This window comes from Protopterus annectens, chromosome 7.part0 (assembly GCF_019279795.1).
Source record: "Protopterus annectens isolate FY-2018-M chromosome 7.part0, PAN1.0, whole genome shotgun sequence".
Classification (NCBI taxonomy): domain Eukaryota; kingdom Metazoa; phylum Chordata; order Ceratodontiformes; family Protopteridae; genus Protopterus; species Protopterus annectens.
Window position 1 is genome coordinate 32,720,866 of NC_056739.1, and position 19,529 is coordinate 32,740,394.

General features: G+C 41.4%; 1 protein-coding gene across 5 annotated transcripts in view; it reads left to right on the forward strand.

Moving 5' to 3' along the window:
* PFKFB2 (6-phosphofructo-2-kinase/fructose-2,6-biphosphatase 2) overlaps nucleotides 1-19,529 on the forward strand; it is a 655,955-nt gene that overhangs the window by 114,536 nt on the left and 521,890 nt on the right. The window lies entirely within an intron of this gene.

Below are 19,529 nucleotides of genomic sequence, written 5' to 3' on the forward strand. Positions count from 1 at the left end.
AATTTTATAGCACAAACACTAATGTCCTTTTACTAAACAAAACAAAATAGTGTCATTCTGAAAACAGACATAATATGAGCAATAGTAAACTTCTCTTCCCTTGAAGCTCACATTCATTGAAAATGCATCTGGTCATTGGTGGATTATGTGTACATTTATATTTGCAGACATCCCCCAAACTCAGCTATTATAGCTACATTGTTGATTGCAGCCTTCTGAGATAGTTGTTCAAAAATAAATAAATAATGATGACCAAACTCGCATTTCAAATTTGTTTCAAATAAACACATAGTAGACAAAGTATTTTGACTTAATTCTCCCTCTCTCTCTGTCTCACACACACACACACACACACACACACACACACACACACACACACACACACACACACACAGTTGTCCTTCAAAGGCAGAATCAAGACTGTTTAAAAATTACCAGATTTTTAAGGGCAGTAGCCAATTTCATCTGCAGAGAGGTACCCCACTTCACCCGCACCAGGAGTTGTAGCCAGTTGTTGATTGTGTACACTCTTTATTGTTATAAAAAATACATTAAATATACTTTATTGGTAGCCTTGGATTAACTACATGAAATTGTATAAAGACCACTAGCATCCTGCCATGTGTAGAACAGTTTAAATAAGAGAGTATTTATGAAGGGATTAGAAATATTAATTAAACACCTGCTAACAAATGCTAAGTAAATATGCACAGTCTCTGGAAAAGTAAAATTAATGTGAATAATTCCACATTAAAGAAAACTATTACTAATGCAGAGAATGCTGCAGGCAAGCAACTTTGTATTTCAGATCATTATTTATAAATGCAGTGCCTGTTGTCCTTCAAGAATAAATTGCATATATCACATAAAAAAATGGAGTGCTGGTGATAATGCCATAACGTTTCCTGAAATAGATCAGCTTTGCAATTGAGAGCAGCTGGCAAACACCAACAGCAGGATCATAGTTACTAGGCATGTAGTCCAGGAGACCATTAAGGAGCCGACCCCAAATTCACAATTGATCTAAAGTACTGTCTAGTTAAGTGACTTGGCACAGCCACACAGGTGGTAAATGAAGGTGGAACGATTCAAACCCTGCACCCATGTCACAAGAAGCATCTCGATAAATAGCCAGTCCTTTACTTCTCTGTGCCAATTGCCAGATTGTAGGCAAATGGTGCACTATGTAGGATGAAGAATCATGTCCCAGCCAGTCATATTAATATCCCATTACTTGGCTGTCTGCCCTAAGTAACCATAAACACTCTTCAAACCTGTCAATGTACATGTTGTTTTCTTCTTTATGTTTAAGTTATCACAGAGATTTGGATTTCATTTAAAACTTTTATTTCAAGCTTTACAGGAAAAATGCCAACAGCCGTTTTCTAAACAAAACAAAACTGTTTCTCCTTGAAAGCACACAGCATGAGAAACAGTAAACTTCTCTTCCCTTGAAGCTCATATTTAGTAAAAATGCATCTGGCAACCGATTAAACTATAAGAGATGTGCTGAGATTCATATTCAAATGGCACTGAATGAAGTACTAATTGGTGTCAATGTGAAAGGTGCAGAAAGTCAAAAGACAAATGTGTAACGTATTCGCTAACAGCCTCAGACTGCCCACTAGACATGTGTCCATTTTTCAGGAGCATCCTAGGAGTACTGTCTGGTAAAATAACTTGACAGTGTCACAAAAAGTCAAACAAAGGCTGCAGAAATCAAACCATATACTACAGAAAACAGCTGTTTAACACCTCATAGCCTTACTCATCTGCATTTTGTGCTAGACAAACTGTTGTAGCTCAAGACCCACTGCATTTCACACCTGCATGCTTGTAAAAACAAGCTAAATAAAAATGTATTCATAGTTAAACTATTAACATTAAACTTCATGCTGTCCATTTTACTCACAGCTAAATAATAAACACACTGTCAACATTCAATAGAGCAAGGAAACCAAGGATCACATCAAAAAATATGGTGTTTCCTGCTTACTACAATAAATATCCTTCCCTTACACTATAAGTACTGTGGATCATGAGTAATTACTAGATTTGCAGTCCAGGGGGTCATTGAGGAGCCTAACCAAAATCATTGTTTGGTTATGTAACTTGTTCAAGAACAGGGTAGGGCATAAATATGAAGCAAAATCAGAGATGTTCTGCACAACTGGAGACTATTAAGAACAGACTACTGTAAATCAGTTAAAAGGTAAACCGAATGACAGGTTTTGCATTAACATGCATTTTATGAACCAAACTAAGAAACTATAACTGACATTGGCAGACTGTAATCCTCAGTGCTGTACCACAGAAAAAAGAAATAAATTGAAGGGAGCCTGGCAGTTGGCATGGATGATTAAGACTCTTCCCTTTCATAGGCAAGTTACAGGGTTTGAATCTAAACAAGCCAAATAAATAGCTAGACAGTGCTCCCTGACTGGGGCATTTTCCAGACACACGCATACACCCCTCTCTTGTCCATTGGTAGGTCCACATTGCTAAAAGACATTTCTCATTCATTTTCAGTTCTGTTTTGCTAAAAAAATAAAATGAAATTGCTATCCTGGGTGACTCCAAACCTGTCTTTCAAATTTTGTGTGTGGTACACTAGTCTCATTCTATACTGACCAGGAAGTTTTCAATGTGTGTACGTATATGCAAACAGAATGGAAGTTTGTAAGGCATGTGTGTAGAGGCATATATATGTATGCAAACAAAATGGATATCTTGCTCATGATTTGGTGCATTGTGTGTATGCAATAAGAACAAAATGGATTGGATCTCCTACTGAACAAAAACAACAAAAAATGGATTGGATCTCTTGCTCTTTGTAAGAGCAGAAAAAAAATATCAAAACAAAATGGATGGATTAGATTTCTTGATCTTTGTAAGAGCAACAACAAAAACAGACTGTTGTTGCATGGCTGGGTCCCAGCCAACACCGGGCCTAAGGCTGCTGTCTAGGTCACCTTGTACTGGATCCAGCCCTGTCTTTTACCCTCAGTGTATCATATAATCTCTACATTCTGACTTCATGTGACTTGTTATATTATCATTTTTATAAATTATCTCAGTTTTCAATTTTTCTGCCACTTATAGTATATTTTATCTTTTTAATAGCATAAACTAATAGATTTGTTTTTAGATGTACCAGCTGTAGAGCTAGTGAGAGCTGATACTTGTGTCAAGCTAATTGTGAATCAGAGTTTGTGCTGACCCTGCACAAGTGTCCTTTCTTGCCACAGCTTAACTGCTGGAATAAATAATATATACAGCTGTAGGCCAGCGTGGTTTCAGGTTGATGTTTACAGTCCTTATTTATGAACAAAATTCTACTTATAATGTTTATTGCACATAAGAAAGAAGTATTGTATTAGTAAATAATGTTAGAATTGTTCCTTCTGATTTTATTATATTTATACAGTGTGAAACTTGTGAAATATACCCAAGAATATAATATATGACCACATTATCTGTTATAGAGTTACTAAGTATTCTTATTGCACTCAGGGACTTGAGTAAGGCAGTAGATGCTGTGGAGGGTAAATGTGATATCAGTTTAAAAGTTTGGCTGTAGCACATGTTTCTATATTAGTTGAGCAACAATAAACAAAATGTTTCTATATTAGTTGAGCAACAACAAACAAACCGAAACTACTAATCAAGGGGTTTGGCGTGTATTTAATTATATACTATGTGAACTGGGTGGGTCAGACAAAGTAGTAATTGCTTAATGCCCAGAGGGAGAATGCTGTAAATACTTCCTGAATCTAAATGATGACTAAATGCTTTTCCTGTGAAGTTCTTTCCAAAAAGAAGTTGTATTTCTGTGGTATGTGCCATATGCATCAGCTACCTTTGGAAATATCATGGCAGTAACATCAGAACGTCACAAGCAATGGAACGTAAACACTGTATTACAGTGAAATTAGCACTGCTCTGCAATTGTCTTAAGAAAGTCTGCTGAGTCTGTGTAGAATGATCTGCTTCTACACAGTGGCAGATTAAGTGCATCTTGGGCTCTGGGTGGTTTTTAAATAATGGACCCTCACAGATTGTTTTCTTTTTTTTTTTGATCAGACATAAATGCTTGTGTTCTTGGATTCATCTTTCTGATTTAAGACCATGTTGACTGCTGTGACAACTTGTTACCACTCCCACAAGAGGGGAAAACATACTGGACCTGATCATCACCAACATGGGGACTCTATGCTCCAGACCAGAAGTGTATCCCTTACTGGTAAGATCAGACCATAAACTAATCTCACTGGATATTCACATCCCGACCCCACCCCCTGCCCAGAAAACCACAGTGAAAAACTTCTCTAAAGCAAATTTCACACTCCTCAAAACCGAGGTGGAATCCTTCAAAGCCCCAGGGCCTATGGAAAATACGGCCCAGACCGCAGAATCCTTTATAAACGCATTCTATGAAAACCTTCAGGAATGCATGGATCATGCGATCCCAAATAAAACCAAGACCCAATCCTCCAAAGGCAGACGTCCTGTCTGGTGGACCCCAGCCATAAACAAACTATACAATAGAAGGAGGAAGCTACTAAATGATAGAGCAAAATCCCAAAAAGGGAAGGCATCACTGATCAGTATTAGCAAAAAACTACGGGCACTCATAAAATTGTCTAAGGCCAGCTTTGAGAGAAAAATTGCACAGGACACTAAGGATAATCACAAGGCTTTCTTTAGTTATGTTAGGAACCTGGGTGGCAATTCCCAGATATGCTCAGAATTAGTCCAAAATGACAAGAAATACACTGAACCCACAGACATTGCCAACATCCTAGCTGACAGGTTCAGCGCAAACTTCTCCCCCCCCTCCCCACCAAAAGGGCAAATATGTATCCCAGTAGAGTGCTGCCCCCCCTGACATCTCAGATGCTCAGGTAAGAGCCGCCCTCTCCAAAGCAAAAAACACAGCATCAATGGGACCAGACGGTGTCCCGGGCTGCGTCCTACATGAACTCCAAGAAGAGCTAAACCCAAACATAAAACTACTGGTCAATCTCAGCCTTACTACAGGATATGTGCCCAAAGAGTGGCGTACAGCAACAGTGGTCCCTCTCCATAAAGGTGGTGCCTCAACGGATCCTGGAAACTATCGCCTTATAAGCCTGACTAGCTTGGTCTGCAAAGCTATGGAAAGGATCATCATGGACCTCATAAATAAAGATATTGGGGACCTACAGACACTGGATTCTACCCAGTTCGGCTTTGTTAAGGGCAGATCCTGTCTCTTAAACCTGGTTGATTTCTTTGAAACAGTCACCAAGGCCATTGACGAGGGGAAGGTGGTCCACACAGCCTACCTGGACCTCGCAAAAGCCTTCGATACAATACCCCACTCGGGCATTATAGATAAGCTCATCAGCTTAAATATAAACCCCTATGTCACTAGATGGATTGCAAACTGGCTCAAGGACAGAACCCACATGGTTAGAATTGCTGGAGCCATGTCAGACTCCAAACCAGTTACAAGTGGTGTCCCACAAGGCTCAGTCCTGGGACCTCTCTTGTTTGGCATATATTTCTCGGAGGTACAGGCCAACACGGAAGGACTGTGGCTGACCAAGTTCGCAGATGACTGCAAACTGGGCGCCATAATCGACTCTCCAGCCGACACAAGCATCCTCCAAAAGGGCCTCATAGAAACAGACAACTGGTGCCAGAGCCATGGCCTCAAGCTAAATGCCAAAAAGTGTATAGTCATCCCCTTTGGCAAAAACAAAGTGCCCACAAATTACCACATAGGTGGTAATCCATTAAGTACAGAAGAAGTAATTAGGGACCTGGGGACCCAAGTTGATAGCAATCTCTCATTTGACAACCACGTGGCCAAAGTGGTTAGAAAAACATTTTATATAGCCCACCTAATCATGAAGGGATTCACATCTAGATCAGGGAAGGTCATCATGCCTCTTTACTCATCCCTCATCAGGCCCATAATTGAGTACAATGCCCCTTTTGGGATGTACCTTACCAGACACCTGCAGCAACTGGAAAGACCCCAAAAGTACCTCACCAAGAGGATCAAAGGGCTCAAACAGATGCCATATGCTGCCAGGTTAAAGAAACTCCAGCTCTACTCAGTGGCATACCGCTTGTTCAGAGGCGATCTGTGCCTGACATATAAAGCCATGTCCAACCCGGAATTAATGGACATGCTGCACCTCAGAAAATCCAGATCGCATCGAGCTACGCGCTCGAGAGACTTGAACCTCAGCACTGAAATAAATAGGGCATGCTGGAGGGACAGATTCATAACCCAGAGGCTCCCTTCACTCTGAAATAAAATCCCAGTCCAGGTTAGGCAGAGTCCCTCATTGACTCTCTTCAAGAGGAATCTTGATGAGTGGATGGGGGATCGTAGGTTTACCCCGGGTATCACTTCTGTGTCACTGTTAGACAGAGGCACAGTATACTAACCTCGAAAAAGGGCATAGCAAAATAAATTTAAAATGGGTGGCGAAAGCCAAACACATTCTGGCAAGGCTTCTAAATGCCCTAGGGCAGATAGCCTAGTATGAACCTATGAACCTATGTCACTATAGTCCACCAATGTTCATTCCCATCAATTATAGCTACTTGACTGTTTACACTTTAAATGTCTGACTGTGATAAAAAAAGAGCCATAGATTAGTATTCCAGCTTGCTTTAAACGGTTTACTATCAAAATATCTAAAACTGAAAAAAATACCATTCTGAACATTGAACAGCAATGTTGAATCCCTGCATATTAGGTGAAAATGTCGAATCTGATGAACAAATTCAGAAAATTCAACATTTTTGCTGAATATTGAGCATGATATCCGTATAGGAGCTCAGGTAAGTGTCACTCCTATATTTCAAATCACATTTTTGCAGGGGGGCAAGTCCCCCACACCCCCTGCTAACTATATATTCTAACTCCGAGATCGCACTACAGTGAGGAAAGGGATGAATGTCCCAATCTGCATTGTACCAAGATCTCTATTCATTATGTCAAGCTCATATCGGCGAATGCACAGTGGCATTTGCTGATATGAACTATCGATAATTTAAAGTTTGGCAACATGGGAATCAGCCATCTGACGTTCGACATTCCCATGGTCACAGAACCTACATTCAACATCTTGACTGTAAACTGCTTTAAACACATGCACACTAGCCCCGCAAAGCCATTCTAATGACTGTTTAACCTGAGCATGTGCATTTAACCATTCTCATACAGACCACAGCACCCAGCAATTATAATCCTGTGGTTGATTGTGAACACCTCAGGTATCTGCGATGAAAATGAAACTTATTTCAAACAAATGCACACTAGTGCTGCAAGGCTGGATTGCTTAACCTGAGAGAGCAAGAGGGTAAATTACTTCCATCCATAGACAGCTAGCAGTTATAGCCATGTTGCTGTACACACCTCATCTGATTGTGATAAAGGATAATGCCTTTCTACTACTTGGTACAGGATTCAGGAACAGTGCTAAAAATATTGAAGGACAAAGACCCAGACTCAGAGAGAGATTTTTCTTATATACTTACAAAGTTACTAGTATAACTTTTTTTTTTCTTTTTTGCATTAGCATGCATTTTAAGAATATATGAAACTTAAATCTCTGTCATTATTTAATGTCTTTAATCCTCAATAATTTGCTATAAACCACAAATTTTAAGGAATAGATCAAACACATGAAAAATCAGGGATAGTTGAAAGCTATATAATTTCAGTTTTGTTTCCCATAAACAACAGCCACTAGTATTCCAACATATTTCACACAAATGTACATTAGACCTGCAAAGCCAGATGGTTACCTAACCACACAACCAGAGTGTAGATTACTTTCATTTACAAGCAGCCCCCTCTCCCTCCCAGTACAGTTAAAGCCATTTTGCCATGTGACCTTCATCTGACTGTGATTAAAAATAATATCTCTCAACCACTTAGAACAAGAACGAGGGACAAATAAAAAATAAATAAATAAATAACGATGGACAAAAACCCAAAATCAAGGACAGATTTAAATTGTGGTTTTATACACTTATAAAGCTGCTAGAATAATACATTTTTGCATTCACATTCATTTTCTGAACTATGGGAAGACTGAAAAGTCAGATATCTGTTTAGTGACTGCAGTCCTCAATGATTTGCCAAAAAACCAGAGGTTATATGAGGCATGGACCAAAAATGTGAGGAACTATGAAATTCTGACATTGCTTCAAAGTCCAGGATTGTCTTAACATTCCCCGCCACAAAGTCCATAGATGCTGAATGTGTGCAATAAGTCACTGGGGCGGTATGTCACTTTCTTGCATGAGTGCTGTAACCTGACAGAAGGTACTGTTTGCCCCCCCCCCCCCACACACACACACACACATGCCCAAGTGTTCCCTATAGTCTAGGGTCTCTAGGACAGAGTTTGCACACAGACCATGCACTCTCAATCTAACCCATCACCCGACGACCCAGAGGAGAGCAGGCACTGCTTCATCAGTCCCCTGTAACCACCTACCAGTTTTCACCACCACCATCATGCCCTGGCCTTTACTCAAATGCAGAATGCTTGGGTCCTAGTCTGGGACCAGGGCTTTATCCCTCTGTCTGGAACTGAAAATTTAGATTTGCATGTTGAAATTGTTAGTGTTGCTTCCTCACAGTTCTTGTATCTCCATGTTTGTTTTATGATAAAGCACCTTCTATGTGGAATCTACAGTCCTTTGTTTGGGTGGATTTTCACCAGGTACTATGATTTGCTTACACATTTCAAAGAACTGGTGATTCTCTATATTGACCATCCAAAAGTGTGTGTGTGTGTGTGTGTGTGTGTGTGTGTGTGTGTGTGTGTGTGTGTGTGTGTGTGTGTGTGTGTGTGTGTGTGTGTGTGTGTGTGTGCATGTGTGTGTGTGTGCGTGTGTGTGTGCATGTGTGTGTGTGTGTGTGTGCACGTGTGTGTGTGTGTGTGTGTGTGTGTGTGTGTGTGTGTGTGTGTGTGTGCATGCATCCTGTGATGGACTGGCATCTCATCCAGGAACTGTTCTTCTCATTGCTTCTACTGCGTGTCAGGATATGGCTTGAGCCCCCCCCCCCAACATCTCCAGCCCTCAATAGAATAGAGTGAGTAATGAAAAATGATAAATGAATATTTGTTAAACTTTGCAACTGCCAAAAGTTACTGTAGTTCTAAGAGGACAAACTGACAAATTCCTAACCAAAACTCCAAGCTATGTAGATGCCAACTTAAGCATAGCAATCAAAACTGACCACAGCTTCAAGCACTTTACTTCTCTTAAGGAAAGAAAACCATTATGATTTGGTTCCTTGGGTCATAACACACAGTACGTTCTACAGCAGTACTGCTGTACCTTATTGACAGGACTCTTGTTATGTGACTGAAATACAAACAGAACAACAAAAAGCAGCTAGTCAGAAGATTGTGCATTAAAACTATGCAAAAACAGCATACAGCCCTGTAGCCGAGCAACACAAGACTATTCCCTCCAGCAGCACTCATGTATAGAAACGTTTTCCAGGAACTGGTCTAGTCCCTCATGTCTTTGCACCTTTGTTTTTATTTCAATTCAGAAGTAAAAGCATATTTTTGCTAATCACAAAGTTGCCAAACTCAGAAGTTTGAAAATGCTCAACATATTTTCCTCTCAACTGTACCTAATTTCACAGAATGTCCCTGATGTCTTATATTCTTGCTCTGTCCTTTATAAAATTCTACAGTTTTCTTGGTAAGTCAGTGAGGATTACAGTTACTTTTGCTCATGCAAAACCTGTTGCTCTATTATCTATTAGCTTTTTTTGGTAAATTAGAGTAAGACTTAAATACTGTCCCTGATTTGGGGCCTTTGTGTCCCGTTAGTTATGGCTTTGCCCAGAATTATTGAGCAGAGAAGTTGAGAGGTATGCACCCAATTCCGGGGCAACTCACTTCAGAACTACATACAGGAATTCAACTCCAAGAATGAGTTCATGTGTCATTCTTTTACCTGAACAACTCTGTTTTAAGAGTAAAGCCATACACACCACAGAAGAAGGTAACAGATTTGACCTGAAAACTAGCTGGCAGATGTTCTTCGTGTTTCACTGTTGCAGTCATTACAATTGAGTTATCCTGCTGGCAGGCTACCCTCAGTCGGCCTGAATTCCAAAGTCTAGGTCCGGCGTCGGTTGCTGTTGCCTCTTCCCTGACGTCAGTGCACCAGGGGTATAAAAGATGCAGCTGACGCCATTTTCTTCAGTCTTTCTTGCCATGCGGTGCCCGAAGCAAAAGCAGTTCGCAAGTGTCGGTCGGCCGACTCTTAAGATTTTCGTGTTCAAATTTCAGATCCGAAGTCTTCATTAAAAGCTAAGTACCCCGTTGGGGAAACTTTTTTCTTGCTCCAGACCGATGTCAGAAAAAGTTAATAACTGTATTTCTTGTGGGAAGCAAATACCTCATAAGGACTTTCATTCTTACTATATTCCTTGCCTAGGCCCTGACCACGATGTTGCTAGTTGTCGGTTTTGTGCTAGATTTAACCAACGCACCATTAAGCGTCGGTACGATTTTGCATTTCACTATTTTGGCAGAACATTTAATTATACGATGTCATCGGATAGCCATTCGACTACCGGAATTCACAAGAAACGCAGAGAAAAAGAAAAAGACAGGCAGCCGAGGTCCAAAACCGATGACGAGGCTTCTTCTAAGCCAGTCTCCAGTTCTCAGTGAAGTGCCTTCGCAGCCCCTGACGACCGCTACTTTAGACCCGCAGGCCACTACCAACTCCCACGTGGAGTCGACCAGGCCACTGGAAACTCAAGGTATTGGACCTTCGGAGACTATTCCGTCAGATGGGTCCGAAGCCACTGAGCAGGCATCGGCTTCTGAGGGTGTTTTCAGACCTACTCAATTATATATTAAACCGACTTCAGCTTCAAAGGCAAAGACTAAAGCACCTTTAAAGACAAAGAAACAAGCACAACAGCCTCATGGACAGGTCTCCATGCCCAAAAAACAGATGCTCAAAATGGCTGAAGACTTAATTACTTTGATCAGGGGTTCCCATCCCCCTCCTGATAAGAGGCCTAGGCAAGAGACAGAATATGAATCTTCAGATCAGGTTTCCATTTCATCTGATTCCTCTTCTGATCAGGAATACTCTCTTCCTCCCTATAAGGACTCTGATGCTGAAGAATCTATCCCTTCAGTCTCTCCTCCTGAGGATTACTTTTTTGGGGAAACTTTGCATACCATGAGGGAGCATTTCCACTGGGAGAGCCAAGATTATTCAGAATCTAAGAAAAGGCTCAGAGACTTCCTTTTACTAACACAGCACAGGCCCCTAGCTATCCCACCTGTGTTAGACATTGTAGACGATGTATTTTCAGAGTCCAGTCTGACCCCTGACTCCTTACCTCCAGCTTCTGTTAAGCCGGACAGATACTACAGGGTTCCTGACTCTCATAAATTCCTTTTCAAAAACCCTGCTGCTCACCCAGAAACTATCTCTCAGGGTCCCAAAGGGGTCAAGGCTTCCACTGCAAAAAACACTACCCCCTCTGACAGGGATTCTAGGGCACTGGACAGATGGGGAAAAAAGATTTACACTTCTGCTACCTTGGCTATAAGGGCTTTAAATTGTCAGTTTCATATGCTCAAATATCAGCAATATATTATGTCACTGCTTAAACAGAAAATGTTGATAAATTCTGAATGTGCAGAAAACAAAGAAATGCAGGACTTATTGCATGCAGCTGAACAAGTTGGAAAGCATACCTTGCAATGTGGTTTTGATTCTCTGGAGGCCTCCTGCAGGGCCGCTTTTACGGGTTCAGTCATTAGAAGGCATGCTTGGTTAAAGGAACAAACTCTATCTGATCATGTTAAAGCAAAATTATTAGATGCTCCATTACAGCATGATACCTTGTTTGGTGTTAAAGCAGAAGAGGTGTTAAAGAAAATGGAGGACAAAGCTAAATCTATGCAAACAGTCAAGGATTTCTTACAGGTACAGCCTCCAAGATTTAGCAGACACTGGCCTACAAAGACTTGGTCCTTTCCAGTGTCAGACAGGCCACAAAGGGGCAGATACAGACGCCCTAGAGGCAGATCCCAGTCCCAAAGTTCATACAGGTCTTAACAATGGGGTTCTTCTACCTCCAAAAGTGGAGAAGACAAATCACATACAGGAAACAGTCCCAATGACTTCCCCCTGCCTGTGCCAAGCACTTATCTTCTGGCAGCACCTTTAGGGGGAAAACTAGCACTTTTTTCTCAAAATTGGCACATAATAACCCAGGACAAATGGGTCTTAGACATAGTATCACAAGACTACAAGTTTCACTTTCATACCCTGCCAAGGGCAAACGGTTGGCCAGACCTGCCAAAAAAAAACAATGGGCAGAGGCACAAAAACAAGTCTCATCCCTCATGGACATGAGGACCATTCAACAAGTACCAGAGAAAGAGCAGGGACAAGGATTTTATTCAAGACTGTTCTTGGTACCCAGAAAGGACCAAGCCTGGAGACCAATACTGGACCTATCTATTCCAAACACATTTCTGGATATACCAAAATTCAAAATGTTGACTCTACAGCTGCTTCTGCCCATGCTGGGCAAGAAGGCTTGGCTTGTGACTTTAGACCTAAAAGAGGCATACCTGCATGTCCCAATCAGACAGACATGCAGAAGATACCTCCGATTCAAAGCTGGCTCAATGCACTACCAATTCTCTGCACTGCCCTTTGGCTTATCTACTGCGCCCAGGGTCTTCACAAAGTGCCCGGCACCAGTAATTGCATTCTGCAGACAAAGAGGAATACAAATATATCCTTACTTGGATGACTGTCTCATTCAAGCAGAGAACAAGGACATTCTTCTACAGCATCTGGCGTTTGTGAAAAGACTTCTAACATGCCTAGGGTACACAGTCAACGAAAAGAATTCAAAACTAGTGCCCTCTCAAGAGATAATATTCCTGGGTGCAAGCTTAAATACAACTGCCCAGATGGCTTATCTCACACCAGACAAACAAAGGCAACTGACTACCTATTTCAAAATGTTGGCAACAAAGGCCCAGTTATCTGCAAGAAAAATTATGCAGGCTTTGGGCTTCATGGCATCCTGCATTCTACTAATTCCATATGCAAGACTGCATATGAGGAAACGTCAATGGTACCTAAAAAGTGTTTGGACTCAAAATTGCCACAGCCTGGAAACAATAATTACCCTCCTTCTCTGCCTGCAACAGGAGTTTCGATGGTGGGCAAAGGCCTGTCACCAGAACAAGGGACAGCCATTCACTTTACCCCCAGCCAGAGAGACATTAACAACGGATGCATCAGATTATGCCCAGGGGGCCCACATGGCAGGAAGATGTATTCAAGGCTCATGGTCCACAAACCAAATGCATCTACATATCAATCAAAAAGAGATGCTAGCTGTTCAGAATGCCCTGACAGCCTTCAAGGACCTACTTCATGCAGGACAACTACTGATAAAGACAGACAACACTACAGTCATGTGGTATATAAACAAGCAGGGAGGCACTCATTCTTACCCCCATTGCAGACTAGCCATGACTTTGTGGGACACAGCATTGACTTACCAAGTACATCTGCAGGCACAATTCCTGCCAGGAAAGATAAATACTCTGGCAAACGAACTAAGCAGAAACCTCATGGATCCACACGAGTGGAAATTGGATCCACAAGTCTTCAGCATGATAACAAAAAAATGGGGATGCCTGGACATAGATCTATTTGCCCCTTCCCACAACTGCCAACTAAAGAGATTCTCCACAAGGATTTATCACAGACAAGCATGGAAAGTGGATGCCCTATCTTTCAGCTGGAAAAACTTAGCAGTATATGCCTTTCCTCCACTGCCTCTCCTCCCCAAGGTACTCCTAAAGGTCAGACAAGAGAAGTCAAAAATGATACTGATTGCCCCAGACTGGCCTCACCAGTACTGGTATCCAATCCTAAGGAACTTGTCTCAGTGCCCAGCCTGGTCCTTGCCTCAAATACCTCATCTACTGCCCAACAAAACAATCCAATCCTGCACAGCTAACTCAAGACCTTAAATCTGGCAGCATGGCGGATAATGTAGTCATACAAAACACACCTCTCACTAAAGCGGTGATGGATGTCATTTTGGATGCCAGGAGGCCTAGTACCAGAAAATCTTAATGCTGGAAAATGGAAGAGATTTTGTGCTTGGAACCAGGCACAAGGAATTGACACAGCTGTACCAAATATTCCTCAGATTTTGCAATACTTAACTGAGATGCAGGACAAAGGCCTATCTTTTGTATCAATTAAAATTCATGACTCTGCCATTTTGGCTCATTACAATACAGAGCCACCAATCTTTTCTCATCCTTTATAAAGGCAGTACCTCAGAGGAGCCAAAAACCTAAGGCCTCCAAGGAGATCATCAATACCTGCATTGGACCTCAATTATGTCTTGGAAAAACTCACCCTGCCTCCTTTTGAGCCAGCCGCTACAGCTGATATAAAGTTTTTATCTTGGAAAACAGCTGTGCTCCTAGCAATAACCTCTGCAAGATGAGTCTCAGCTCTACAGGCACTCATGGCTGTGGAACCTTTTATCATTTTTTATCCAGACAGGGTTTCTCTGAGGACAAACCCGACATTTATGCCTAAAGTAGTGTCCAGTGTGGCCCTTAACCAAACTATTCATCTGCCTACCTTTTATCCATACCCACAGAATAAGGGGGAGAGAATTCTGCATTCTTTGGACATACACAGACAGCTACGCTTCTACTTGAACAAAACCAAAGCTTTCAGAAAGACAGAGCAATTACTAGTGGCATATGCTGCAGGATCACAAGGAAAGGCTGTCACAAAGCAGACTATTTCAAAGTGGATAGGCCACTGCATTTGTTTCTGCTATTCACAACATGGCAAGCCAGTGCCTAAGGGCATTAGGCCATATTCAACCATAGCAACAGCCACTTCAGCAGCCTTCCTCAGGGGAGTACCAACCAAAGACATTTTAGAGGCTGCTACCTGGAGTTCAGTGCACACCTTTACAAAGCACTATAATTTACCACTCTACTCTAAATCCAGGGCAGGCTTTGCCACTGTAGTTCTGCAGGACCTCATAGCCGCCCCTAATGCTATTTAGCTCCAGCCTCCCAACCATAGCTTTGGGATTCAACCCAATTGTAATGACTGCAACAGTGAAACATGAAGAACATAGTACAGTTGTGTACACTTACCATAAATGTAGATGGTCGAGTGTATTCACTGTTGCAGTCCAGGTTACCCACCCACCATCCCCCATATCTGTGCTGGAACTTATCTGTACTTCTCTAATCTATACAACCTATGTGGTGTATTTGCTAGTAGATGAAGGCTATATATATATATTTTGGTGCATGCATGCTTTATTGACATATTTTTTGCGTACCCTTTTGGGGGCACCTGACATCTGGGGCAAGAAAAACTGAAGAAAATGGTGTCGGCTGCATCTTTTATACCCCTGGCGCACTGACGTCAGGGAAGAGGCAACAGCAACCGACGCCGGACCTAGACTTTGGAATTCAGGCTGACTGAGGGTAGCCTGCCAGCAGGATAACCCAACTGTAATGACTGCAACAGTGAATACACTTGAACATCTACATTTATGGTAAGTGTACACAACTGTACTTTTTGGAAACCGTTATTCCAAGTTTGGTCATGACTTGCTTGGGGGGGCAGGGGTTGTTAGGCATAAACAACCAAGTGTTAGTTGGTAATATGAGGGAAGTCCTTCTATGGGAAAATCACAACTCACAAACATTTCTGGTCTCACTTCACCTTTATTCTTGACTTTGTCTACAATTCTTGAGCAAACACATTGAGAGATGTTTTTACATGTGTTACACAGTTACTCACCAGTCTCTTGTTTTTATCTGGCTGTCTACCTGTATTTTATAGATTTATAAATTGCCTCGTATTGCTGCTTATATTCTCTGTGACAATCTCTTCACTTTTTCTTCAGACATTCTGCTCCATGCTGTGCAATGATTTGTTGGGTGGCAATGAGTGTAAAGACCACAACCTGACTGGTAAAATGCACTTACTGACTTCCAATAAAGTGTAGAAGCTGTGGCCGCTTTAAACAGGGACACTAGTGTGAGCTGCATATCTCTTTGTTTCTTTACTTAAAATGCAGTAGATAGAAAAAAAGACTGCCGTCCTTCTACCATACCCACCTTAGGCCCCTCCAGAGCTGTGGTCCATGGGCAGTCGCCCTAATTGCACCTTTTAAAGTCCACCACTGCTTCTGCATGTATGACTTGTGAAAGATAATAGCCTAGGCTTATGTGCTCTGTACATTACTGATGCTGTTTTCTGGATCTTAAAAAGTCAGTCCAACAGTGGGATCCCAGGAAAGGCAAATAAGATGTACATAATGATTATTTTTTGTGTTTGCAGTTGGTAGATTAAGGGAGTTAATACTTGTTGACTCTGGTTAGTTTTTAACCAGCTACAGATATTTCCTGCGAGTTCATTCAAGGTGGTTATCTGCAAAATGTTTAAGTCTTACCTCAAGTTTGTCAAAATGTTCTAAGCACAATTTGTTCTTGCCCTGGTGCATATGTAAATTTTGGGCTTGATTAGCTGATACAAAACCATTCTGATTTTGTCACAGATTAGGAATTATTTTCAATGTCAAAAGTTAAAGTCAAAGTAAACTTTATTGTCGTTTAGAATCGCATACTTGTAGCCTAAACAAAATTTCATGTATTAGCTCAATTCTTCAGATTACAAAAGAAAGTGAAACAACACATACAAGTAGAAGAATAAACATAACTAACAAATACAATATAACTTTCAAAACACGCAAGAAAGAGCATTGGTGTTACTTTGCACTAAAGATTGTACTTCTTTCTTAAAATCAGAAATTTGTGCAACTTCTAACTGGGATTGATGAAATATGAGAGTGTTACTGCATACCCTGACTCAAAAAAAGTAATTGTGATTTATGAGGTTTCACAATAGTACAGTGAGTAGCATTGTAGCCTCACAGTAAGAGGTTCGTCGGTTCAGTTCTTGGGTGGCGTGCATCCTGTATGAAGCCTTTGCTTACATGCATTTTGTTCGGGTACTGCAGTCTCCTCCAACATCTCAAAGACATGCAGTTGGTGGTTTGGCAATTGTAAATTGTGCATAGCTGTGTGTGTGTGTGTGTGTGTGTGTGTGTGTGTGTGTGTGTGTGTGTGTATGAGAGAGAGAGAGCGAGAGAGAGAGATGGAAGAAAGGAATGTTAATCCACTTCCATTCCCTACTTATATGCCTAGTAAACTCTATGGATGGCAATGACTGTTCATAGGGTCATTTTTAGAAGCCAGATGTGGCTCAACAGCAATCAGTATACATAACTGTTAGCTGGAGGGAGGACCATAAATCAAGGTGTTAGGACTTTCATTTGAACTTCTTCACTGTATGTAGCAGATCAACTGGTAAGCTAGCTTCTGTTGGCCATCTGTGGTACATTGGTCCAACACACATGACATATGAGTGTATCTTATGGAATGTAACCATGGAGTGAGTAGTTCCAGGCCCCAACATATGCCCGACTTTGTGTTAACTTCAGCTTTTTACTAAGCAGTATTAAAACAAGTGTTATTAAAAAAAAAAAAATTATAGTACCTTTCAACAACAGCAATAAATAAAAAGTACATTTGTGTAAAAACTTACCATAGCAGTAGTTGTCCTATTGATCATGGTTGCTGTTTTCCAAACAGATGGGTTTCCACCACTGAAGTCCAGCCAGGGTACAAAAGTCTAAACTAGAAGCATACATCTGACGTATGACATCAGCTTGCTAGCATAGCGGTACATAAGCGGATCTACAAGTGCAATTCCTCGGATTGCCTCCAAGGCAGCAGCCTGAACACAGCTGAGAGAAAATAATTAGATAGGAAGGGCACATAGCAGGAGAATATGGGGATCTCTCAGTCATAGGATCTGTCAGACATGGCAGCAAAGAAAAGGAAGAATGGAAAATGGCCAGAAATGGGAAGGAGGGAGGAAAGGAATACTGCAGCAGTGACCAGTAGGGCATTTATTCCTATGGGAAATACTATGTCCTGAATGAAATCACTGTTGCAGTATTCCAAACAGATAGTTGATAAAGCTTAAGAAAACAGAAGGGAGCATGGTTGTGATTGGTGAGAACTGTCCAAGAGACCAGAAAGGACTAAACTGGCTAAAGCTGCCGTAGACCTGGAAAAGGAATCAATTCTGTAGTATTTAGTGAAAGTGTGCACAGAAGAGCAGGATGGTTCTGGAATTTACCCCTTTGTAAAAAGCCCCTGAAGAGGCTACTTCTATCATAGAATGAGCCCTTGGGCAAAGGGGTGAGGATTTACCATGGTATGAGTAACAAAAGGAAATAGACTTTGAAATCCAGCTTGAAATAGTGTGTTTGGATACTGGCTTGCCCAGCTTAGAGTCCATGAAAGAGACTAGTAGTTTGTCTGACTTACAAGTAGACTTAGTCTTGTTCAGATAGAATTATAGTTGTCTGTAGAAATCTAGGAAATAAAAGTTTTTCACCCCTTTTTTGTAGCTTGGGAAGGAAAGTAAGATATTGATGTCCCAGATGAGGAACATCTCATGTGTCACTTTTGGCATGACAGATGGGTTGACTCTCAGGGGCACTATGTCCTAATGGAAAATAAGAAAAGGAGGAACAGCCATGAGTGCCTGTTGTTCTGAGGATCTCTTAGCAGAAGTCAGAGCCAACAACAAAATGGTTTTCCAGGTGCAGAATGTGAGAGTAGAGGAAGCAGCTGACTTAAAGGGAGGCAGAGTGAGTTTTAACAGCACAAAGTTGAGATCCCTGGGTGGGAGGGCACAGGTTTTCTTTGATGGCTTATGTGCAGAACCCGTTTTAGAAATTTATTTCAAGCCTGGACTTATAGATGGACTGAAATGGTTGAAAGGTGAGCTTTAACTGAAGAATAAGCCAGAAAACTTTTCATAAGCTTACACATATAGGATAAAACAAGAGGAACCACTCACTTTATAGGGTCCTGCTTATTTGCTTGAGACCATATTAAAAATCTCTTTCATTTGGCCATGTAGGATTTTCTTGTGGTAGGTGTCCTTGCCTCCTGAAGAACTCAGAACACGTCTTCAGAAAATAGGTGTCTAGATGGAATGACAGTCTTATAGTCCATAGGCTTAGGTTGAGGGATGATAGGTTGGAGTGAAGCAACAAGCCCTTCTGTTGTGTCATCAGTACCTATTTGTGGGGCAGCTTGTGGCAATTCCCCATGATTAATCGAGAAGGGGGAACCATTGCTGGTTTGGCCAAAAGGGAGTCACCAGTATCATTTTTTTTTTTTTTGGATCTTTACCAGAACTTTTGGTAGCAGAGGAAGTGAAAGGAAGGTGTAAAGAAATCTCCCTGTTCACTGGAAGACTATAGCACCTGTCCTCCAAACCAAATGGCAAGGATTTCTGGTGCAAAAGAGGGGGAGTTGTTTCTTGCTTTCTGAGGCACGTAAGTCTATCTG